Source organism: Anastrepha ludens, chromosome 3 (genome assembly GCF_028408465.1).
Source record: "Anastrepha ludens isolate Willacy chromosome 3, idAnaLude1.1, whole genome shotgun sequence".
Taxonomy (NCBI): domain Eukaryota; kingdom Metazoa; phylum Arthropoda; class Insecta; order Diptera; family Tephritidae; genus Anastrepha; species Anastrepha ludens.
The window spans coordinates 88,723,895-88,749,868 of record NC_071499.1 but is presented as its reverse complement, the minus strand read 5'-3'; positions in this window follow the sequence as shown (position 1 = coordinate 88,749,868).

The window sequence follows — 25,974 nt, the reverse complement described above, 5'->3', positions numbered from 1 at the left end:
AGATAGAGGAGTAAATTTTATTTGGATTTAAAAAAGTTACAAAAGCTAAAAGTTATTACATTTTGTAACAAAAAATTTGAAGAAGTGTTTGGCCAAAGTTCGAACTTTTCTGACCGAAGCCGAACTGAAACCAAACTGAACTTTTGTGGTCACACATGACCGAAAGCGAAGTCGAAGATCGGTCCCTCTCTAGTAGTAACTGTATACTCTAGATTTTTTATTGCCTGTTCCCCTCTCCTCTTTCTTCTTACCACAAACTAATAAAAAAACTTCATAAATTCGTGTATTCTTTAACAGACGAAATGTTTTATGATAAGTGACAATTATCTCAGGAGCACCAGTAGGCAGTTTTAAAAATACCCAATTAGGGTTTTAAAATGGAGATAAGGAACCAATTTTTAATTAAACTATGAAAATAATATTCGATTTGGAGAAAAAACTTTAAAAGTAAAAACTTTTTCAACTAAATATCTTCTTCGATTCTGTTGTAGAAGCATAAATATTCTCCATACATATTTAGAGAATGCTGCTGTAGTCACAGTAACTTAAAATAGACTGGCGTGAACATGTAATATCTTATATATTCTTGATTGATTACAATCTATTCACTACTACACTAGTACGTAACTAGTAAAACTACACTCAGACCAGACTGTATATGTAATTTTATGTATTTCCTGCAGGATATACACACGATTACATGTTTTTCGCAGTAGGTACTGCTAGACTAGCATCAAATCGCCCTCAAGCTTTCATAATTCCCGAATGCTTCTCGATTGATTAAGATTAGCAGCATTACTTGAAGCAAACGCAGCGCAGGCGTTGCAAAGCTGGGTTGTAGCGACCTAAGCGGACTAGCTTATGAAAATACATTTACAGCCGCGTGCATATTTACATACATAATCGTAATGAGAGCAATGAGACCTCACGTCATTGGCCCTGCCTATCATTTTAAATCCTATGTCTTGGCTTTAAGTGCAATGAGCAATACTGCCAGAGTACTTGGAAAAATTTGCGTCCATCCTCAATTATTTTCCATTTCATTGCAATAATAAAAGCTCAATACGGTAACTCCTGAATATTGTTTAAGAAGTTTTATTTTCTAAATAAGGCACACACAATTTGAATATTTGAACAATTTTTCAATTTTCTTCAACACTTCGCTCTGTGAACATTGCGAACAGACATTTTTTCAAATAAACTATTTATGATGACTTGCCAAACCTTAGGTTAGATTATGGTGGTAGTCGGTATGTACGACCATCTCACTTAGATCTTACAGGTCCGTTGTGATACCACTGTGCTGCACGGCAACCTCATTTACTTTCCTTCGTGGAATCATTTTGTGGCTCTTATAAAACGCAGGATTGGTACCATCTCCACACCACACAACTCTGTAAAAGAATTGAGAAAATATTTATCTAGAGAACCTGCTCTGATTTTAGCTAAGGCTGGACAATTGTAAAGGTTGTGCTCAACTGTTTCTTCCTCTTCCTTATCTCAACAATTTCTGCAATATTCAGGTTTATTTGCGACCACAATAGCCTAGCTGTTACGCATGTACCTTCATTTCTTCATGACCTATTGGCCTATAGAATGTTGTTTTTGATTATTAGTTTCCTTGTAGCCAAAGGTATCCCAATCACTGAGCAGTGCCTTTCCTGGCTATCTCATTACAATTACCCTCAATATCTCTGTGCCTCGGAACTCAAATGAGGCATTCAGGGCTGCATTCCTGTGCAACCTTTGATCTTAGTATAGCCGCATTTATTGATTTTAAGGCCGCCTGGCTATCCGAGAATATATTTCTAGTTGTTTTTGTTACGGCAGGCGTATTTAGATAAGTAGCCACTTCTTTTATAGCTGGAACCTATGCCTGCCAAACCTTACTGAGCAAAAATATCAACACAGTTCGGCTAAGACTGGCACTTAGCAGTGAAATCCTAATTATCGATATCAACAGTTCTCATGCAGCTAAAAAACGCCCTTTATTTGGAAGGGATTTTTTTTGGTGGAAATACTCGTCTGAATGAGTCGCTAATTCAATGGAATAGACCAGACCAATACTTTGGTCAATTTAGACAATTTTTTTTTTTAATTTTCAAAGTTTCAATTTGAATACCAGATGTATGAAAGTTCGAGAAATAGTTATTAAAATTTCAAAATATTTTGTCAGAACGTTTAAATCTTTATGTCGTTTTACAGCTGTAGGGGTTAGTTTTAGTACGATTGGAATGCAGTTGTGGATGGCGGTAAATTTTATCCATCCACTCAGGAAGTATTACCCATTGCACTTAAGACCAAGAAATAGGAATAGGTAGAATAGCTGGGGTGTGAATTCATTACCCTTCAGCAAACCGCACACATTTTGTTACGAATCTTAGCATATTATCGGAAGACATAGATTGTAGCTCAGCCATTCTTAATGTATATGACTCAAAAAAGTACCATCTGCTTCTGCCGAGAGCTGAACAGCAGTAGAGACAAAGCTCTGTTCCACCCTCATCCGGTAAAAACTGCTGTCAAAACAGCCAAATATAGAGAAAGTTATTCAACGAACGTGAATGGATCATATTTACAAACACATTATTTGTCGACGCAGTATTTCAAATTCTCAGCCGCTTTAATCGTTTTTTCTAAAATTTATTGAGCAGTTTTCTTTATTATACTCCACTCTTTGTTTTTCATTCACACAAACTTTCGAACTTCCTGTTTTGGCCCGCAGTGGTAAAATTTTTGATTTCAATTTTTTAATAAACATTATTTGGAAGCCAATACTGCACTAAATAAAAATTAACGTTTGGCGATGGTTCTCATCAACGCCAACACTATTTAGTTACTTCAAAATTTTTGGATTCTACTGGAATGTGATTATATTTTTAAAGTATTTGCCATGGAAGATAACTGTTTTCTGCAGTGTACCACAGCGAGTAGTAATGGGTTCTGTAGGTAGTGCAAGCTCTGGCACACTGGTTAACCCGCCCCATAAATATTTTTTTGATACTGGAAATTTGTTGGCTTACTTGCTGATTGCTTTCGCGTATTTTGCACACACTCTATAAAGGCCATGAATAAGGCAAGTTAGATGAGTACTTAACAAATTAAATTCAAATTGCTTGTATTTGCCAAAATTGTTTATTTTTAAGAAGATTTCTTAGATACTTATGAAGGCAAAAAAGTTACAAATTCCATTTCTGGGTTGCCGTAGTTATAAGCCAGTTCAGCCTTCGTTCAGTCTGAATTGATGAGTGTGTCCTCACTGCTCACATAATTTTTTAATTTAAGACATTTTATATTTACATTTTTAACATTCAATTTATTTTATTCCATAACACATCTTAAACCTCGAAAATTATGCTGGGTTCGTCTAGTAGTGTAGCTTTCTGCACGAATGTTTCTAAGTAAGATATTTCATTAGAGTGCTTTCAAGGCTGAGGGATTAGTCATGATGGTAGATATGAGACATGTCGGCATAGAAACAACAAGAAGAAAGGTATTTATATCTAATGGCCATCAGGTGGTATTTAGAACTCAGGCCTCTAATGGCAATCAGGTGATATTTAGAACTCAGGCCCTTCATCTCCTTTGTCAGTGCCCAGTATTACCTAAAACAGAGTTGGTCAGGCTACTGTTAGCCACTTTAATTCGGATGGCGAACATCTAATTAAAAAAAAGAGGTTGTCTGTAAAGTCGGTTTACTGACGATAGTTTAACGTGATAACGTCATAAGAAAATACTGATTGAATGGTTGCATTTTTCAAAAGAAAATTTTAATTTTATTTGTTTGATAGATATTTTGTATGGATATAGAGAATGAGTTAACATTAACATAACATAACATAACATAACATAACATAACATAATATAACATAACATAACATAACATAACATAACATAACATAACATAACATAACATAACATAACATAACATAACATAACATAACATAACATAACATAACATAACATAACATAACATAACATAACATAACATAACATAACATAACATAACATAACATAACATAACATAACATAACATAATTAACATAACATAACATAACATAACATAACATAACAAATTACCCCGTATTAAAGCACTTATCAACAGCTTTCATTTGATACCCATATTGTACATACACAACCAAAGGTTACCCGGGTCCACGTTTTGACCTATATCTCGAGACCCCAGTCACGGAGCGGCATGAAAAATATTCTGTACTAAAGCATTCACCAACAGCTTTCATTTGATACCCATATTGTACATACACGTCCGAAGGTTACCCGGGTCCACGTTTTGACCTATATCTTGAGACCCTATCTACTAATAGGTATTCAAACTATACGGAAATCATCTTCAATACCTACTTAACAATGTGTGTAAGTTTGGTTTAATTCGGTTCAAAGACACGGCGGGTCCACGTTTTGGCATATATTTCGAGACCCTAGTCATCAATAGGTATGAAAATTACCCCGTATTAAAGCACTTATCAACAGCTTTCATTTGATACCCATATTGTACATACACAACCAAAGGTTACCCGGGTCCACGTTTTGACCTATATCTCGAGACCCCAGTCACGGAGCGGCATGAAAAATACTCTGTACTAAAGCATTCACCAACAGCTTCAATTTGATATCCATATTGTACAAACACATTCTAGGGTCCACGTTTTGGTCTCTATCTCGAGACCCTAGTCACGGAGCGGCATGAAAAATACTCTGGACTAAAGCATTCACCAACAGCTTCCATTTGATACCCATATTGTGCATACACATCCGAAGGTTACCCGGGTCCACGTTTTGACCTATATCTCGAGCCCTATTTCCAAAATAAAATATAATCCATGTTACTCGTGGAGGATGTAGCTTTCGAATGGTGAAAGAATTTGCAGTTCATTCAATGCAATGAGCAAGGTAACTACATATGAGCAAGGTAACACTAAAGAGCAAGGTAACTTTAATGAGCAAGGTAACTACATATGAGCAAGGTAACACTAAAGAGCAAGGTAACACTAATGAGCAGGGTAACACTAATGAGCAAGGTAACACTAAAGAGCAAGGTAACACTAAAGAGCAAGGTAACACTAATGAGCAGGGTAACACTAATGAGCAAGGTAACACTAAAGAGCAAGGTAACACTAATGAGCAAGGTAACACTAATGAGCAAGGTAACGACACATTTTTTCGTGCGTGCAGCCTGTTAAATCGAATTATAAGACGTTATCACGTCAAAAGATTGAAAGAATTCATCAGATTACTGGATAGTTTAAGGGAGTATAGCGTAATACAAATGTAGTATCATAATGGGTCTGTATTTTTGACCTAAATCGGCCGATGGACCAATCGGCTGTCATGTCATCCTAACCTCAACTATTCTATATCTGGAATTGAGTGGAATATAATTTCTATGATTTGTAAAATATCATAACTGCAATAAAATATTTTTCGCTATAAAATTGAATAAGCAATCGTTTCCCAAGAAAATCTTCCACTTGAATAAGGCTACGACATGGCGTATGAGCAACTTTTTCTATTTAAGCGCTGGATTTATAATAACTGCCAACAGCGAATGTAATCACGTACCCTAGATAATATCAAGAATATAAATACCATACACGCAAAGTTGTGTATCATATATAGATATTCATTCTCGCACCCACACACTCCCACACTTGTAGTCCTCGCGTCTGCTTTGCAAAACTGAAGCCTTCATATGTGCATACACACACCCATATGCACTTATAAACCCATATAGTCTTACATTCCACGTAATTTACACGAATCCATATAAATTGCCTTGTTCACACGCTCATATAGGTGACAGAAACCTTACACATATAAACCTTTATATGACAATGCCCCAAGCTATCATCCTCGCCCCGTTACGCATGCCGCTGTCGTTTTACTTTAAATTTTCCTCAATTTTCTGTGTATCTACTCGCATTATATCCCATCAAACAAAGCGGAAGGTAGCGGTTGTCAATGTATGTGAGCGTAAGTGACGAAAATAACTTTAAGCTCCTCCCTCCGTGTGGTAATGACAAAATCATGAGAATCAGAATGACGTTGGCGGATTTTGCCTGTATTCGGGCATCTTATTTTGTATGTGTGACGGATATTAAAAGCGGACGCGCAAATAAAAACTTGCCAAATTGGTGACTTGTTGTTGTTGATTTGGGTTGCTGTTGTTGGCGTCTACTTCTCTGCTGGAATATAAATGGCATATTTTGTGGATTTTAAGGGGAAATACATGTGTGTAAGTGTGTTGAAGTTTCTACGTACACATGTCTTACCAAAAATTGTGCAACTATGAAGCTCTTCTTTCTTCTTTTCGACTTGGTTCGGTGCTTAATTATATTACTTCTAAGTGAGCGATTCTGTAGTGTAAATCAATTCCAAAGTATGACGATGAGAAAATTGACAGTGAGGCAAACAGCTGAGCAATTTTTCTAAACTCAGTAAGATGACGAAGAATTAAAATGTTGTCAAGCATGGTTTGCGAAAGGGAGTCTATTTTTATATACGAGCGTACTACGTTGAATAACTATAGCCATAGGACTTACTGACAGGTTGTGCAAACTTATTAATACTTCTTTCAAGAAAATATAGTTTATTTGCAATTGAAATTCTTATTGCAAACTTTTTTCTAATATGAAAATAATTGAAGAAATGTTCATCCAAATTTAATAACTTTTAATCAGAATATCTGACACGAATTTTGGATATGCAGTTGATATGCATTATTAATTAAATTTTTGAGTAATACAGAGCAATTTTAAAGTGGCTCAAAAGTAGTGCTGGTTTTTGACAATTTTTTTGTTGGTGGTACAGTGGGTTTTCTCTATACAACAAATAATCTTTTTTTTTTTAATTGAAGAAAAAGTCCAACACTGTCAGCAAAAATCAAAAGAAAAAACAAAAATGCAAACAAAAATGCAAAGCTAACACAATTTTTTAAACACTTGAATCTTACATTTTATTATACAAAAGTTCAATGGGATATACATAAAACTTTGTACACAAAATTTCTCTAGAAATTCTGATTAAAAGGTGTGCAATTTTTAAGGAAATTTTTTGAATATACAGGGTGGCTGATGAATTTTGCTACATTAAGAAACTCAAATAACTTTTTTTTTAGTGTATGGAATTCATTTATTTTTTTTTTCAAGTTGAAGGTCATTAAATTTTATTAAATGTAGCTTAACTATAGTTTTAAAAATAATTGAATTTAAATCTTAGTAAAAAGTTGTTCATTGCTGCTTTGAGAGTTGCGACAGGAATAGCCGCAATTGTTGCCCGAATGGATTGTTTTAGTTCATCCAAATTTGTTGGCTTTGTTTTATAAACTTCTTGTTTACATAAACCCCACGGGAAAAAGTCAGGTGCAGTAAGGTCAGGCGACCTGGGGGGCCAACGAAATTCGGAGTTTCTTGAAATCAGTTTATTGGGAAATTTTCGTCGCAACTCTGTCATAACAGTCTGGGCGATGTGAGACGTTGCCCCATCTTGTTGAAACCACACAGAGTTGAAAGGAATTCTCTTTCGGCGTAGTTCTGGATAGAAAAATTCTTTCAGCATTTTCAAATAACGGTCTCCAGTAAACGTAACGGTGTGACCATTTTCTTCAAAAAAATAAGGCCCGACAATACAGCGTGAAGAAACCGCACACCACACTGTCACGCGAAGAGGATGCAATTCCGTCTCGTGGAGTATCTGTGGGTTAGAAGTACTCCATATTCGACAATTTTGTTTGTTCACATTGCCGTTTAAATCGAAATGGGCCTCATCAGACATGAAAAGGCAGTTTAACATGTTTTGGTCTTCTTCCACCATTTGCAGGATCTTCTGGCAAAATTCCAAGCGAATCGGCAAGTCTGCTGCATTCAGTTTGTTAACCATTTGACTTTTGTAGGGAAATAAGTCTAAATCTTTGTGCATTATTGTTTGCAAAGACTGTCGGCTGACACCAAGTTGAGCAGATAAGCTTCTTGTTGAAACCCTTGGATTGCTTTGTACAGCTGCAGCTACAGCAGCGATCGCTTCCTCCGTCCGAACTGGTGGGTTTCGATGATAAGGCCTTCTTGCGACTGTTCCTTGCTCAGCAAAATTATTCACCAGTCTCATTATGGTCCATCTGCTCGGGGGATCGCCGCCAAACATCCGCCTGTACTCTCTCTGTACCAAAACTACGGACTCCAGTGCGTGATAGCGGCGGACTATCCAAATTCTTGTTTGCGTGTCCCAGTTATCCATTTTAATAAATTTTAAAGATCAATCTGCAAATTAAAACAAAAATGGAACAGATAACTTAAAAAGAAAAAAAGTTCTTCAATTTTTTTTTGGTAGCGGCTTTCATCAGCCACCCTGTATTTTTAAATTGGCACAAATTTGGAAAACTGGAGTTATGTGGTATTAGTAGAAAAATAAACTATATTTTCATAGAGAAATGGTTAATATTAAATACAAATGCATAAATTGTCAAAACTTTTTAGAACTTCTTAATAAGTTTAACGCTAAATAATAAGCTAAATCCTGTGGGAAAAGTAATCTTAGATAAGCCCGATGTTCATGCTTTGTTTTTTTTTTTGCCCCCTCTAAAGTTAGTTTACGCGAAGTGTATAAGATAGTCGACAGATAAGTAGGCGGCCGCCGTAGCCGAATGGGTTGGTGCGTGACTATCATTCGGAATTCACAGAGAGAATGTCGGTTCGAATCTCGGTGAAAACACCAAAATTAAGAAAAACATTTTTCTAATAGCGGTCGCCCCTCGGCAGGCAATGGCAAACCTCCGAGTGTATTTCTACCATGAAAAAGCTCCTCATAAAATTATCTGCCGTTCGGAGTCAGCTTAAAACTATAGGTCCCTCCATTTGCGCAACAACATCAAAACGCACACCACAAATAGGAGGAGGAGCTCGGCCAAACACCCAAAAAGGGTGTACGCGTTAACTATATATACCTATATATAAAAGATAGTCAGTAACTTTATAAAATTTAAATAAGATTTGAAATGCTTGCTTTAATGTAGAATGTGACTGCTAGGGGGAACACATGGCTCATGTGGAGATTATTATTTACTGTGGAAGTATTGCGCACGCTAAATCACTTACTCACACAGGTGAATTCTATAAAGTTCGATAACTTTATTTCGTTTATCTCTATCAAAATAAAAAGGAACCGTGCCTGCAAGTTTTTGGAATAGGTGTTGTATTTATTCGTTAAAGTTGCAGTAGTTATTAGTGCAATAGAGCCTATGCTTGGTGTTGACACCGGTAAGAATACTTTTTACGGACTCAACTTGTATTCACTTCCGATCTGAACCTGCCTCAAGCTCGTTGGAACTTCCCCGTCATTTCCATTCATTCATAGATATTTCTTCTTTTATGTCCACTCAGACCTTTCTGAAAGCCAATAGTTCCAAAGTTGGCTATTTCTAGGAATGTATGACTAATGAAAGTAACTCGCGATTTTGAGGTAAATACTGGTTTCCAAAAATTTGTAAATAATTTGCTTGTTCAACCATTCTGAAATGAAATACTTTGTCTCTAATCGAGAGCTAATGAAGTTTTTTAACCAATTCTGTCCTATTTTCCTCCAAAATGGTCCATATTGTGGCTGTCGTAGCCGATTGGGTTGAAGCGTGGCTACCATTTGGGAGTGCATTAGATCAAATCTGCGCGAAACGCGTTGTTAGTAGAAAGAGTTTTTTTCTAATAACGATCGCCCCTCGGCAGGCAACGGCAGTGTGAATTTCCGCCATCCATAAGCTCCTCGTAAAAAATATCTCTCGTTCGGAATCGAAACAACATCAAGACGCACAACACAAGTAGGAAAAGGAGCTCGACCAAACGCCCCAACAGAGTGTAACCGCCATTTATATTTAACCTGTATGATCCAATTGAACTCATGTCCTGTCCATCCTCACAAAACAATGGCATACTGGCGTCGATGAAAATAACTAATTTTCCAAGGCGGGCTAGCAAATGTAACTCTCGCATCGAGTTCCTTCGAAAAATTTCATGTTTGATCCATTTGGGTTAAAACTTAGAATTCATTGTTTTTATTTATTCATGTATTTATTTATTTATTAAGAGTTAGTTATAAATAAAATTTTCAAATAACATACTATATTATTAAAGGAAGGCTTTCTTCTTGTGTATGTGTTACTTTTTATTAAGAAATATCTGACTTAAAGAAAAATGAGTTTAAATTGCTAGTGGATATGTTTATTTAAGATAGATGTACACGCTTTTTGTACTAGGGAGGAAAAAGTTTAGTTAAGAGGGCACATTGCCTTCCATATTGATATTTTTATACGTCTCCCTAAAATAACTCTTGATGACATGAGCCTTGGTGCAGGTGTGCTTGTTATAAACATAGGAGAAACCCGTTAAAAACAAAATATTCAGTTTACATATAATGGTAGCTTTTAACAATGAAAAAGAGCTACATTTTTGTAACAGTTAACGGAAAACTTTTCAAATTAAATGTAAGGAAATACCTCAGCAAATTTATCAAAAAACAGAAATTGTACCTTGCAGCCCTTCGAGTTGCGGCCCATTAGATTCTGCCCGTCTTGTCACTGGTTTCTGATACACGATTACTAAATAAAATTATGAATAATCTTACAGATTTGACTCTGGTTTCTAAATATCAAGAAAAGGCTCTGTGTAAATATCTAAAAATGTCAAAAAAAATTCTCAAAAATTTTGAGCAAATAAATTAACCCAACCCACTTTTTTTAAATGTAATTACATCCTAAAAATTAAGGAAAAAAAATTTAAAACATGTTAAACAGAACCAAAGATATTTCATTTAAAAAACACCTATATCAAAGCTTCAATATTGAATAAATTTTAAAATTCTTCAACTTGTTTCACAACTTTTTCATTATACTTCACCTAAGTGGTTTATTCACTCACATTGGGTTTGGTAAAATTGTGTACAGAACAGTATTCTGTATTCAAAATGCTGGCTATTCAAACTCGATATTTTAAAATTTCTACTTGAGGGTATATCAGAACTCCATATTGTGCATTTTATCTCATTCTCCGTACGGTTCTTAGAATTTTTAATACAGAAGGTAAGAAGAGTCTTTCAAAACAGGCGCCTAGATGCGTTCTAAAATTAAACATGTCAAAGTTTAGTCTCTTTCAGATTTTGCTATTCAAAATACAGGTATTAATGTTTATATATGAAAAATTACATCATTTAAAAATGTAACATAAGCACGGCGATAGGTAAAATTTGCCGAGCAGCCAATTCATGAGTGCCTAATTGTTGGGAGCGTCGAGTCCTTCAGTTCAGCAACACTTAACCCTATAGCAGCAATACTTTCAACAGAAAGTATAGTTTTAAGTCTCCCAGTCTAGTTCCTATTCTCGACAGAACCAGGCTTGGTCTACCAGTCCATTTTCAATCCTTGACGAAACCAGTTTATTCAAATTGTTTCACCATCCTTTGAATTCTCTACTCCTTCGGATGATTATTTCCACCAAGCACATCACAAATTTTGCGGTTGGTTGTTCTTAAAAATTGACTATTTACATAATAAGTTTCACTAATTCTAACGCATTATAGTACTGAGATAAAATAAAGTACCGTCTAGGAATTCTTCACTACTGACGTCTTGGCGTGGCTTCTGAAAGACCCTTCATCATATTTCATGGTCGTATTTAGATAACTTGGACTCTCGAATTTCGTCAAATTTAGATAGATCTCGGTGAATTTAGTTAAAATTTATCTTACGAATTACTCCTTTAGCAAATGTATTATTGTATCCTTTATCAATACTGTTAAACTGCACCCTCTGCAACAATTTCCTCATTGCAGATATGAAAAATTTAATAGGCTGTAAGATATAATATTTGAGTCGAATGAGGAGGTTGTCGAAGAAACGAACTCTTATTTTGTGTGACTCGCGACATATTTTTTGTTTTTTGTTTATATGAACATCGAAATGCTGGAAAAACGTTAAATGAAATATATTGGCCTAAAAGACAAAAGGTTTAAAAAATATTGTACTTTTTTCTCGAAGAGGGTTTTTCTTATTTTGCTTTTTAGATGCTTTTAATTCGAGTGCTCCAATTTCTAGAACTTTGAAGGATTTGAATTCGGTTTCAAATCAGATTTCCCAATTTTTTACTTGTACAAAAAACCACTTTAAATTGTTACTAAATTAATTGTTGGACAGAATTCTTAGTATTATCTAATATTCTTTCTCTGTAAATTATATCTTTTACCTTTTGCTTCATTCACTAAAATGAATCTAGTAAATTATAAATTTAATTTATTTTTGACAGCTAAATTTCTATTCGGCTATTAATGCAATAAAATATTTTCATTCAAATAGAAAACATTAAATTTTGAGTTTACGCACCACCTATAGGTCAAATACGATTGTTAGACTGAAAACGAGCTTTAAAGCGCCTTCATGTATTCTGCTATCTTGTCTATTTCGAGTACAGTAGAGCGCCGATTATCCGAAATAATTGGTGCAGAGGGTGTTCGGACAATCGATTTTTCGGATAAACGAACATTTGCGAAATTCCAGTTCTTTGTTGAGGGTAGGGTAATAAAACACATCATTGGATTAGGAATACATATTATGTATGTAATGCTTTTTAATGATACAATAGAATACAGTACATATTATAAATAGACACATACACATTAAAGTTGGGATTGCACATACGGATACATAAATACATATGTCTAAACATTTTTCAGTTAAGTGACTTAGATGTGATAATACATAGTACAAAACTAATGTAAACAAAAAGTCGAACATATTTGTTTGCTTAAGTTTTGAGACTCGTTTTTTTGCCGCCAAATCTCTTAGGCGTTTTAAAGACAGCAACTGCAGAGAATCGCATTCGTCTTTGTGTTCCAACCATTTAATAGCAGTCTCAAAGGGGGTGATCGAAGCCTTCAAACGTTACTACATAAATGCGTTGCTTCGTAGTGTCCTAATCGGCAAAGAGGAAGATAAAACAACTCTTGAAATCAACAAAGGTATTAACTTGAAGGATGCTGTTTACATGGCAGCAGAAGCGTGGGCTAAAGGACTGAGGTAACATTGGGTGGCAAGAAAATCACCTTAAATTTTCCATCTTCTCTCTCAAGTGAAAAGTTTGAGGGATGACTTGGAGGACTACGAGTATCAATCACTAATAAAACATTTCCAGTGTCTCCAGTTTCTATTTGATGTTTTTTAACCTCTGGAATGAATACAGGGTCATATCACTCGATAAATACTTGAGTGTCCATCCAAGAGTTTTTTGGTTTTTGAAAATAAGCGGCAGTTTTTTTATTCTTTTGAAGCATCTTAGATTCTTAGATTTTCCTATGATCAGCAAAGGTAGTCTATGTGTGCCCGTATTGTTTCCACATACTATGGCTGTTATGCGGGATTTGCTTGCTTTGAATCCAGGCGCTGCCATTTCTTTTTTAGAGACAAGGGATTTGGTCGGCATTCTCTTCCAGTATAACCCAGTTTCGTCTGCATTGTAGACGTTACTGTCCTTATAACACTGCTTTACAAGCAAACTCTTAAAACCTTCTTTGAACTTTTCAGCAGCTTCAATGTCAGCTGACAGCTTTTCCCCTTGAATATCTAGCTCTCTAATTTCGTGCCTAGACATGAATATTTTGAGCCAGCCAGTAGATGCTTTAAAATCATTGTTACCCCCAAGCTTTCTGTTAATTTCTAATGCATTTTCGCAAATCAAAGGACCATTTATTGGTTGACCTTGAGCACGTATCTGCATGAACCATGAGCAAACTGCAGTGTCTAGGTTTTGATTTTCTGCCATTTTCATTGTTTTTCTATGCAAGCTTCCATCTTCACTGTCTAGCACGCAAGCTAACTTTGTGATAGATTCACTGTTTTCTTTAATGTCAGTTATCGTTGAATTCGCAACACCAAACTCTCGAGCTAAACTTGATCCACTTGCACCTTTTTTTAAACGTTCCAAAATTTTAAGTTTGTCAGAAAGACTAAGCACAACTTTCGAATAATCGACGCTCTACTGTATATATATATTTTCCATCCTACTGACACAAATCCATACATAAATACATTGCTTAAATCACAGCTTAATTCAAACACATACATAATTACCCACCCTTAAACAAAACAAAAGGAAAGTGAATTAATCTCTCAAGCAATAATTAAGTTTGCAGCAGAAGTCACGCAAATAATAGGAATTACATGTAGATATGTATGTATGTATGTGGGGATCCCATCTTAAATTGCATACTCGTAATCTGTGCGCTGGTGGGTATAATCTGCATTGAGTTTAATGGATTTTCATCGTTCATGCAAATTTATAATTTTTAATTTTTTTTTTTTAATTTTTGACATTTAAGCCTTTTGAAAGTTCCGCTCACCCCTACTTCCTTAAATCACCCCACTCATTTAGCCCCATGGGAGAATGCTTGGCTTCTAATTTTTTACATGGCCTTTGCGGCACATTAGCTAAGCATGGGCTAGCCTGCGTCGCTTTGTTGCCGCTGCCACCGCCACTGATGCTGCCTTCGTGGCTTTTGCTGGTACGCTGATCTTGCTCTTCTAGTCGTTTATTAATTAAGTCATTCGGTCAATGTTGCCGCTGGGCATTGAGCGTGACGAGCGCGCCCAACTAACAATTTTATGTATGTATTTGCATGTAGTTAGATATGTATGCATGTATGTATATTATATGCATGTATGCATGCACATATTTATTCATCAGTGTTTAAGTACCCTTGCAACGGCTATGGATTTTAACATCCCCAGCAATGGCCGTCGGGTTAATATGTGGCAAATTAATTCGACCTCAATTTTAATTAATTTCCCGCTATTAATGCAATGTTGTTCGCTCTACTTAGTTGTGTTGCTCAATGTTGAAGTGGCCTCGTACAAAAACTAGAAGCACTGCACTTTTGCGTAATTGTTGATTACTAGAAATTCTTTCATTGTTTTGATTTTCATTCTCATTTGGATTTTTGGATTTTCTATTTTTTGTTCATAGTCGGTAATTATTGGTATGTTTTTCGAGCACGAAGTGCAATTGAAATAATTTGAGAGTTTTTTGATGGCTTTCAAATACGAGGAGGAAAATATATTTCAAAAATTTAAGCTTTTATTAGCTTCTATGAAAATTGATTTAGTTTGAGAAATATTTGGGTAAAAGAAATTCGATATTTCTGATCATGTAGAAATATGAATAGGAACTTTTATTACAAAGTTATTAAGAAAATTAGCAAATATCCATTAATTAATCAAATTATTCTAATGTAAGTTTATATTCTTCATAAATATGAATGGGAGCGGTTCAAAGTTCCACAATACAATATTTTTTGGTACAAATTCTAAAAAAAATTTGAAAAAAATTCCAACCAGCCAAATTCCTCTGGATAGGAGTACTTCCAAAATTCTGTAAATATAATATAATATAATAAATAAATATGAATATTACGGCGAGTCGGTTTAAAAATCGCTCATTCTCTGTGAAAATCGTATTCTAGGGATCAAAGTAGGAAACTTCGCCGAAGGAACCATACCTCTAAAACGAATTCTGATGTCCCCCAATTTGGGTCGAGGGAAAATCCCACTTTGACCCATTTAGAGTGCTCCAATCGAGTCCAAATGTATGACCGACCCTCACTAACTTTGGACGGCCGATCCACTCATGCCAGTAGCACACCCCCTGGAACTCCCATGGAATGTTTCCCATACAATCATTTCAAAATATCACCATTTTTGACCTTTACATGAGAAAAGAAACTAAAAAGTTCAACCCAAATTGGGGGACATCAGAATTCGTTTTAGAGGTATGGTTCCTTCGGCAAAGTTTCTTATTTTGATCCCTAGAATATGATTTCCACAGAGCAATGGGCGATTTTTTTGCCTCCCCACAAATCGACCCGGCCAAATAAATATTGATATAATTGAATAAAGAAGCTAAGCGAATGGGTCTGGCAGTGAACTAGGACAAAACAAAATATCTGCTGCCATCAAACAAATAGTCGGCGCCTATCGGGTCCCACGTCACTGTTGACAGTTATGATTTGGAGGTTGTAAAATACTTCGTTTATTTAGGTACCAGCATCAAGACCGATAATAATGTCAGCCTTGAAATCCAACGTAGAATCTCTCTTGCCAACAAGTGCTACTTTGGACTAAGTAGGCAATTGAGTAATAAACTCCTACCCCGACGAACAATGTGTTGTAAAGATCCAGCGGCTTCGTTGACTAGGTTATCTCGTCCGAATGGATACAAACGCTCCCGCTCTCAAAGTATTCGATGGGGTATCAGCTAGAAAGATCAGGTGGAGAAGCACTTGGCGTATCCAACTGACGCCGGTTAGCAGGAGAAAGAAACGATTCTCGCGCTTTGTTAAACTCAGCCAAAATTGCGAAGGCGGTTATAGCGCCAATTAAGAAGAAGAAAGAAATAAGATCTAAGAAGTAATAGAAGTTAATATACAATTGAATGTTTAGCGATTTGAACCACTTGTGATACCAGTACTAGTGATTTAAAAAAATTTACCCTAATAAAAAGCTTTTCAATAGCGACGCTCAGATATTAGTAGAGAATAATTCCTAGACGTACTTTTTTATATCATCTTTGTCATTTATCAAGTAGACAGATGTAGAATTTTACACCATAAAACAATGCTTTAAAATTATTAAAACTTATTATGATAATGGTCGGCCTTTCAGAACATCATATAAATAGTAGAATTCGTGATGCAGCTGGTGGAAATAATCAACCGAATAAGTCGAAAATTCAAATGGTTGATGATAAAGTTTAAAGAAACTGGTCCTGTCAAGGATAGAAAAGGACTAGGAGACCAAAAACTAGATGTTCTGTTCAGAATATTGGCACTAAAGCGCAAAATGTTGCTGAACAACCTTCAGCATCGATATCTCGACGTTTTCAATAATTTGGCATTTATGTATCAACATTTTTTCGGTAGATAAGCTCATGTTGGACATTTAAAAGATATAAATTTTTTGTTTTTTGTTTTAGGAAAAGCTTTTTCATGACAGAAATACTCTCTAAGGATGAGCGACCACTATTTTCTATCATTTGGTATTTACTTCTCTGGGTTTCAAATCCATTCGGCTACGGCGGCGAAAGAATATTTAGATTAGATTGACTGGGTTACCTTATCGCAACGCAGTTTTTATAGGTATTCATCTCTACATTATTTCTTCATGATCTTTGCATCTTAGTTATTTAGCATAAGAAGCAACACTAACATGAACATTAGCACTTACACCAGAGAATGTTAATGCAATGTTGCATTAACATTCTCTGCTTACACTACTCTCACATTAACAGCAGCAGAGTGCTGTCATTTAAGATTTGCAGGCGAACAGCGCTCTTATGTGGGGCATGATTCTATAGGATTTTCAAAATCCTGAAGTTCAATTTTGAAGTAATATTTAATCCAATACAAATACTCGTAACCAAAATTTCAAAAGCAAAACAAAAAGGAATATAGTACCATTTCTAGAGCCATTCTCAAGCTTTGCGAACAAAACGATTTTCAAGGTACAAAATAGTACAAAACCGAAATTTAAAATTTGTTTACACGTAATTTTTTTGCAATTTGGTGGTTTTAATGTCAAAATTTCCATCAGAATATAAACAAACAAGCGAAACACCAACACACACAACATTTTTTTTACTTTACAACACTCTTAATCAGGTCGTAAATAAAGGGCCCTTTTTTAGCTATTAACTTTTTAAGCAGTTGGTTCAAACAGCTGATGCACTTTTCGTGTTTTGTTTCACTGTCAAACATCTTCAGTCTGGTCTATAATTTAACCATGAGTCATCTTATAAACGAACAAGGCTTGCAAAGCATTGAATTTTATTATAAAAATGTGTGTTCTGTTAAGAAAGTTTATCGTGCGCTTCTTCCATTTTATGGTCAGTTTAATCAACCCAATGAAGCGGCCATTCGAGCTACTGTGACTAAATTTAGAAACAAATTTACATTATTGGACATCAAACCACCAACAAACAAACCACGCTTACGTAGAGTGCGAACTGAAGAAAATATCGCAGCTGTATCGGCCAGTGTTAATGATGACCATCAATTATCGATTCGTCGCCGTTCGCAGCAATTGAGCCTCTGTTAGTCAACAAAGTGGAAAATTTTGCGAAAGGATTTACCATAGGTGTGAAGCCTTTCAAAATACAGCTGGTGCAAGAATTGAAGCCGAACGACCTACCGCAACGCAGAATTTTTGGTGAATGGGCTCTTGGAAAGTTGGCCGAAGATCCAATTTTTTATCGAAAAATTGTGTTCAGCGACGAAGCTAATTTTTGGATCAATGGGTATGTAAATAAGCAGAATTGTCGATTTCGGAGTGAAGATCAGCCAGAAGAATTGCAAAGCTACCTGTAATAATGTATCCACAAAAGGTCACAGTTTGGTGCGGTTTATGAGCTGGAGGCATCATTGGACCGTACTTCTTCAAAGATGCTGCGAATCGTAACGTAACTGTGAATGGTGAGCGTTGCCGTGAAATGATATCCAACTTTTTTTGCCCAAAATGCAAGAGCTTGACTTGCATGACATGTGGTTTCAGCAAGACGGTGCCACATGCCACACAGCACGCGTAACAATGGACTTGTTGAGAGGAAAGTTCGGTGAACATTTTATTCCACGTTCTGGACCTGTCAATTGGCGACCCAGATCGTACGATATAACGCCTTTAGATTATTTTTTGTGGGGCTATGTTAAAGCTCATGTCTATTCAGATGAGCTCGCTTCAATTAACGCATTGGAAGACAACATTAAAGCATTTATATGTGAGATACCGGCCGAAGCATTGGAAAGAGTATGCGAAAATTGGACTAAGCGGATGGACCATTTGAGCGCAGTCGCGGTCAACATTCGCATGAAATAATCTTCAAGCATTAAATTATATGGACTGTACTATCGCTTTAAATAAAAATTTCTTGCATTTTTTCCGAATTTTACGTGTGTTTTTTTGAAAAACTTTCCTATAGCTCTTAAAAAATCACCCTTTATGATTTTACAAAAAATATTAAAAAAATGTATTAAAAATAAAAAAAAAATGCTTTGTCAAGCCTCTGCAATATGTCGCGCTGCTGTTATTATGAACACAAGTGTACATAGAGAGTCGTTTTTAACTCAAGTAACCAATTTAAAACAACAAATAGTTAAAAAAAGAAAATAATCCATGGATGCCGCAAGTTGTTCCTCGTACAACTTTCACATCAAAACGTTGGTATATTCACCTTTGTGGTTATATTCTGCATCTGTTGTTTTGTAATTAACAAGTAATCATCATAGTCATCATTACTGGCCTAGAATTACACAAATTTGAATACATACACCCCTCTTTAGAGCTCTAACAGCATAAAATCTCGTCACTGACAGCTGGCTGGGCAATCAGCAAATGCTTGGCCTTCATCAACAGCCAGCATTATTAAAATACATAGGCCTGGGTGTGTATGTGTATGTGTGTTACGCACAGTTCTCAACTGCCATGTATTAAATATCAATGGCTTCATCATAACTATGATTATTATCATTGCGCTCGTCAGGGTCATTTGTGAGATGTGTTACTTTTGCTATATATTTTGCTGTTGTTGCTCTTATCTTCTGTTTTGTATATTAATTTTGTTTTACCAAGCTGCCTGTCATTTTGCCATGCAAATGCATACACTCTAAACACAGAAGCACACACATACGCACGCGTACTTGCAAACTCTTCTCACTAGCTAAATGCCTTAGCATATATAATTAATTTCCCTTTTGCTTCTCAAAGTGCGTTGCAGCACTTGTTCGTAATTGCCTGCATAGTCGGTAGTTAATATTTTTACACCAGAGCGCATTATGTCACAAGGGTATTATAACTCTGCCGATATAGCGATGGTTTATAAAAGCATAGGAGAGTCAATATAGGTGTAGACATATACAGGGTTGTTCATATTGTGTTAATTTTTTTTTCTCAACCTCAAAAAAAGGACATAAATCCATTTTCTTTTCGGCAATCATATAGTCTCCGCGGCGGGCTTTGCAATAACGTATCCTATTAACCTAGTTTTCCAAGACCTTCATGACGGTTTTTACTCTATTTTACAAATTACTTGCTCGATATTCGCCTTAAGGGCCTGCATAGGTAGTTAAGATTTGTTTGCATAACATCGATTATTTAGGGTACCTCACAAAAATACCTAACGGCGTCAAATCGCACCTCCGAAGTGGCCAATTTATATCGCTGAGACGCAAGAAATCGATTATGGCATATGATGTGTTTCATAGCGCACCATCCTGCTAAGACTAAAGGTCGTCCAATGGCCATGTCTTCAATCTCCAGCCACAAAAATCATTTATCATACTTTCAACGTGCTACACCGTAGACTAAAATGGCATTTCCAGCAGCCTTTTCAAGGAAAATTGTGTCGAGGATACCCTCACTCCAAAATGCGTACGAAACAGTCACTCCATCAGGATGTGTTGGCTTCTCGACGACAAAAATATTACCTTTACTTTTTATCAACAAATTTGCAATATTTTTCAACGTTGTCCAAGCATAAAGCGATTCATATCGTTCTGCAAAGTTATCATACTGACTTTCTGTCTAGATGTCTGCGGAAAAATGCTGCCACTGTCAAAATAACATATGATTAAAAAATACTACCATAGGGGCTAACCTGTGGGGCTAACATATACTAGTATGTTCAGAATGTCAAGAGGAGTCGATTTAAACATGTCTGTCTGACTCACCGTCCATTCGAGTACCTGATAGCTCAAGTCCAAATCCTGGCCTTAGACAATGTGATGAAGGTAACCCGGCGTTTAAAATGCGCACTAATCACACCCTCCTTCCTCATAACGGTTGTCCAAAATGCGAAAAATTTACTATTTCAGTAATCACTACAGCAAATTAGAAAATTTTGTGTGCAGATTGATATCAAGGAATCAAATATATATATATCAAATATATATATATGTATATAAATTTGGGAAATTTTCAAACCTCTTTGCCAAACTTTACATCTTACTCAATCAAGAAATGTAGAATTGGCTTGAACGGAACGAATATGATTTGGTTGAAGTTAAAACGTGCACCGGGTATAAAAAGTTTGTGAATTTCAAACTCCTTTATCACAGTAACGATGAATAACAATTAATGACAATCCACACTGAGGGACAAACTTTAGTATAACTTCTTCTGATGAACTCCGTCTTATTGATAACATATATATATATATATACAGTACGGCGAGTCGATTTAAAAATCGCTCATTGCTCTGTGAAAATCGTATTCTAGGGATCAAATAAGAAACTTTGCCGATGGAACCATACCTCTAAAACGAATTCTGATGTCCCCCAATTTGGGTCGAACGAAAAAACCCACTTTGACCCATTTAGAGTGCTCCAATCGAGTCCAAATGTATGACCGACCCCCACTAACTTTGGACGCCCGATCCACCCATGCCAGTGGCACACCCCCTGGAACTCCTCTGGGGGGTTCCCCATACAATCATTTGAAAATATCACCATTTTTGGTCTTTACATGAGAAAAGAAACTAAAAAGTTCGACCCAAATTGGGGGACATCAGAATTCATTTTAGAGGTATGATTCTTCGGCAAAGTTTCTCATTTTGATCCCTAGAATATGATTTTCACAGAGCAATGGGCGATTTTTTTGCCTCCCCACAAATCGACCCGGCGTAATATACAGAGTCATACAGTTTCTAAGCCGTCTCCGATAACACCCACAGTAAACTTAGCAAAATTTTGTTGCACTAATTGGCTAACAAACGCTAACTAAAAAGAAATTTATAAACACTTCAAATTTTCGGAAAAGCAAAAAGTCCTTATTTTTATGGTTTTAAACGCCTGCAACTCAGAAAGCACAAAACCGATTGATACAAAAAGGCGAAATATATCTTTCGAGTGATAGCCCTTAAAAGTTAGATTTATTCGCTTTTCTTGAGTTTTTTTTATTATTTTACATTTTTTTTTATTATTATTATATTACAATAACTTCTAAGCCTTGAAACCAGATTTTTTGTTTAATCTCGAAAACTCATCTCGCATTCCCAACTAAGTCTGAAAAACATTTTGCAAGGAGGAGGATACTTGACAAGAAAATATTTGTTATTTATGGATAAGAAGTCGTCTCTTAAACGCATTTTCAGTCAAATGATCTGTATCGAAGATATCCTCTGAACGAAGAAAAAATTGATCTGTAAGAACGGATTTTCCGGGCTATGAATAGGAATAAAAAATTAGCACGCCCTTTGAGAGTATTACTCTACATTCGACCGGAATGCATTGGTCTTTCCATAGTTATAAACTAAATAGTAACTTAAAAAAGATTTTCTGCAATATCTCCACATGTAAGCCTCGAAGTAGGAAATACATTTTTTTAACAGAAAATCAACTTATCTAACACAGAAAAAATAGACTTAATTCAGATAAGAAGTATTTAAGAAAATAGTCCCCAAACCGATGACCTTCGAATATAAAGGGTCCGCCATATAACTTTACGGAATTAAAAATGCTATAAAAAAGAAACTACTCAATATTTTTCCAAACTGTTTTTTTTTTTGTTTTGAAGTACAATCCTTCCAGTTAATGATGGAACACAACTTCATTCATATGGCTGCCTCGGCTCATACCAAGGTCTTTACGCAAAATTCGGCTCAATGATGTCTCCGAAATGTCCAATTGTTGAGAACGACGGTGAACTGATGTTCCTGGTGATTCACGAACACTCTCGGCCACAGCAGCAATATTTTAGGGTGTACGCACGGTTTTTGGTCGGTCACGCGTTGGTTTGTCAATAAGCAACCCAGTTTCTCTTACTTTTTTCGCAAAGTAACGCACATACGCTTCATTTGGTGCTTTTCTTCTTCCCATTGCCGTACGTAATTTTCGTACACATTCTGCAACATTACCATGATTTTCAAAGTAATGTCGCAATATTTCCCAGCATTCTTTGAGCGTATACACAACCATTTTCGTTCAGCGGAAGAATAAAACTAATTTTCTGTCAAATCAGATGACAGCTAAGTGTTACCATTCTTCAAATAATACCTAGTTCAAATCCGTAACGAGAGATGGCGGGCCCTGTATAAGTATATATGAATTCCATTCTAAGATATTCTACACACCGAGGTGCCGCAGACAGAAGCAGCGCCATCTGCATTTGATACATTCAAAGCACTTATAGTATATACTGCTAAGTATATTTAAGAGGATAAAGTTATGCTCGTGCGCCGTAGCCGAATCAGCTTATGTGTTACTACCATCCGGTAGGATGCGAGTTCTAGGCCCACAGTGGGTGTTAAACATCAAATTTTCGAAAAGGTTTTTCTAAAACGGTCACCCCTCGGCAGGCAATGGCAAGCTTCCGAGCTCATTCCTACCATGAAAAACCACCTCATAAAAAGTATCTGCTGTTCGGAGGCGACATAAAATCGTAGGTCCCTACATTCCTCCCTAGGAAGAGAGCACGGCCAAACATTCAACGAAGGACGCACCAATAATAAATAACGTAGAGCTTTAAAAGGGAGCCTTCATGAAGGTTCCAAAAAATCGGACTGGAATAAGCTGAGCCGTTTGGTGGCCGGATTACCACGAAACACAACAAACACGTTGTGCGTGTCGATTGTTGAAGAAATTACAGCAAAGCAATCCGTAGTCTGGATGACTGTGGTACAATCGACTCATGGAAAATTTGCATCATCTAAACATGACCCATGCTTATACTTCAAGCAAATAGGCGATCCACCTACGTAGTTGACATTTTATTGATATGAAACGGAAATAGGTGAATAAAAATCATCAAACGAGTTCTATTGAAATCATTTGATATTAAGGACATCGGTCCTATTAAGAGATGCTTGGGTCTTGCCTTTCAATAAAATGTATGATCGTACCAAGTATTCTGAACGCAAAAACATTATACCGAAGACGTATTTAAAACCTTCGATATGACGCAATGTAAGCCTATTCCAGCACCAATGCAAAACAACCGGAAGCGTTTAAAACCTGGAAAAGCTGATGAAAAAACTGTATATGTATATAAATTTATATAATCCATACCATCAGACTCTGGGCACCGGTGCTGTCGAAAGTAGCAAAAACGGAGCGAAAAGTTTCGGTGTTATATGTGAAATCTGCTATGGAATCTGCTGGGAAACGCGAAAGCAACATGCAATTGCGCTATCCAGCATGGTAGCCGAATATTTGACTATATCCAAGATTACAAAAGGAGTCGTGCATATTTAAGGTAGCTTTAGTGCCTTGGGAATATCTTGACCGTGTGTGGTATTACATACAAAATAACCAAAGCGCGCAGAAACTAACAAAATGCATCGGCTATCCTTCACGCACAACATCGCATCGTTGACGTGCGACATCACTTCATTCCAGAGCTTTACCGACGCGGAAAGGAATACAACAAATAAATAATTTCATTGCACGCTGCCGAGGACATCGTTATTCAACGCGGACACGTCATTTAGTATCACTACTTGCAAGGGGTTTTGGAACAACACAGTAGTTCAATGAAGATATACATATAAAATTTAGTTACATTAAACTCAAAGTGGTTTTTCCAATGAATGAACGAATGAATAAAAATGAGGTGTGCACTTCAACCTCATGGTATTTTATACCCTCAGCACAGTACCCCACTTAAACCCAGTTCCCTTAATAAACCTAAGATAGAGCTTGGTTGAGCTGAGCATATGGACCCGTTTTCTGGCTTCCGACCGAAATATCTCAACCGTTTTCGCGGTATAGCTTCACATTCGAGAAGAAGGTGTGCTGGAGTATCCGGGAACTGATTGCAGAAATGTCAAGAGTCAGTGCTTCTTTTTCCAATCCTGTAAAGAAGACTACGCAATCTGCCTTTATCTGTGCGAATGCTCGTGAGCAGTCTCAGTTTATCCTTGGGGAGTACGTGTTTGTTTTTCCTATAGTTTTAGCTTTACCTCAATTGAATATAGAACTTATGCTTAACATCCGTTTTTGATCGCATTCTCACAGTACCGCAAAGCGACTTATATGAAATAACTAAATTGTTTCCACGAATTCAACTCGAATATTCGGCTTTTTTACAAAGCAAATAATTCCGTAATCAGCTTTCGCAGTGGCACAAAGAAAAATTGCTGTTTATTTATGGTAGAATATCCTGATGATCAGCTGGTATGGATGTTGTATTTAATACAATAAAAATTTAATAATAATAATTTAAAAAAATGTACGCCGCACATTGCAAGTTTAGACCTTTTTCATTTCAATCACTTTATTTATAAAAATGTAGTTCACACCATATAAAAGAAATTTTTAAACTTTGTACCAAATTTAAAAAAAATCGCGAAATTTTAATCAAAATTTTAAACTTTTACTCGGAATATTTAGGTGAAATCAGGGTATACAGTTTTATAGCTAAAGTCTAATAGTCTCTGTTAAAATAAAATGGAAGTTTCAAGTAGCTCAAAAATTGCGTTGATTTTTTTTTATATTTCTTCTTTTGCTGACGGTGTTTTTTTCTGTCATTATAACAAAAATAGCGAGCATGCGTTAAATGGAGAAAATGAACGTGATCGCCAGCAAGAAAAAAATTCTGAAAAAATCAAAAATTTAGAAAATATTGAATACAATTTTTTGAAAAAAAAATTCTCACATATTTAGTTCGCATTTTACGTATGGAAATAAACGGAAATTCCAAATTTTTAAATTTCAGAGAAATTTGTTAACAAACTCTATTTGTTATGGGTAAATGGGCCATTTCCACATTGCCCTAGATTCTTTATGAGGTTTGCCCCTAGACCTCATGGTCTTTTTTGCCCCAGATGGCCTTACTTATATCTATAGCCTATCATAATAAATTTAATAGCGTATATTTTTCACGTATTCATAAACTTTTTTTATCTCTGTACAATCGCATGAAAATTGTATGTCATGAAAATTAACACA